Genomic DNA, 1,597 nt, shown 5'->3' with positions numbered 1-1,597 from the left:
CTTAAATACCTGAGCATGGCCTTGGATAAGGGTCTTGGGCTTCTGTAGCCATGCTCGTGCTAGGTAGGATGAAACTCCTTGAAAGGATAGAGCTTTGCATTGGGCTCCACAGAAGGCAGTTTCGCTGCCAGAAGGTCTTCAAATGCTAAACCAAGGAAGCGTTGTAGGATCAAATTTGGCTGGTTCATATCTTCCTTGGCCTTCTTTTGGGCCTGTACCTTTGACTTTTCGCCTCGTTGGCTTGAGCACTTCTTCTTGATGAGCCCGACCATGTCTTCGAAAATGAGTTGGGCGTAGTCCAGAGGAAGATTGAAGTATATTCCATACATGATGGACATCATAGCATGGGAGGTATGGTCATGACTGCCCACCTTCCCTGTTATGCAGCAGTTGATGATTGAGAATAAGGTGTACCAAACAAGGGGCAGTCCCTTGCGCTTGAATTGTGTCCTTTYGATAATCGGGGTTGCATATGAATGAAATTCCAGGAATTTGATTAATTCCTCGTCGGTAGGGGTCTCAGCATAGGGATTCAAATTTAGTTGTTCAAGGGTAGGAAAATGTAGAGCAGTTCTCAAAGTTTCCACATTAAGTTCTAATGGAACAAGGGATTGGTTAACTGGGTGGGATGCATAACCAACGATTGTGAGGCCAGAATTGTCAAGAGTAGTAATGTAGGCACTCAACAAAAATTRGGTTAAATAGGTTTCTGGTGTGGGTCGAGTAGCAGATAAAGCATAGAAAAGAGGGTGGTTCCTTAGAATTTCCATTAGAGTGAAGGTAAAATCGGGAAAACATGTGCTTGAGGGGACGAAATAGTAGTTATTTGGCTTTTTAACTAGGACGATCTTTTCGTACTTGTTTTGCACGAAAGACAGGGCGTGTGAAGTGAGAGCTTGTGCTTGGGTAACCTCGTTATCGCTGGATATGTTCACTGATTGGGCTGAGGCGCTTGAAGATGATATGGTTGCAGGTAAGCTTTGAGAGAGTTGCAGGTTTCTGGTTCGTATGAGAGTTTATGAGAGCGTAAGGTTTTAATTTGGGGGAAGGAGGGTATTTACAGGTAAGGATTTTTAAAATTGAACCGTCCGCTGTACAAAAGGTTGTGTAATGAGTGGATTTGGGTGAAACGGTTCAAAAACGTTATGACACGCCGTATTAGGAAGACGCGCGATTGATGACGTGCACTTCCTTTTTTTGACACGCGCGTGTTTGTTCTTACCCTTATCCATAGAACCACACGCACTATATCAATAGACAAGAACTATCAACAAAGTTTTGTCAAAGGCCTAAGGGTTACAGAGCCTCTGTGATATGTGCTAGGACTTCTTATAAATGTTACACCTTTTTACCTAAATGGTTTTAGAAAATCCACAGAGAGATGAGTATTTGCTCAGCTCAACTCATAGAGCCTCTGTTAGAAACGCCAGAGGTTCTGATCAGATGACCTCTGAGAACGAAATACTTCAAATGTTTTAGCACCTTCTGTGGTTTTAATTTTTGAAAACTCCCCCTCTGAGCCAGCTTCCTTGGCTCCCCCTTGAGTAAAAACCATTTGAAAATCCTTAAGAAGAAGTGTCCACAGAAGATCCGTTCA

This window comes from Cynara cardunculus, unplaced genomic scaffold (genome assembly GCF_001531365.2).
Source record: "Cynara cardunculus var. scolymus isolate 2C unplaced genomic scaffold, CcrdV1 Un_Scaffold_2488, whole genome shotgun sequence".
Taxonomy (NCBI): Eukaryota; Viridiplantae; Streptophyta; class Magnoliopsida; order Asterales; family Asteraceae; genus Cynara; species Cynara cardunculus.
Note: the sequence above shows the minus strand (reverse complement) of the source record.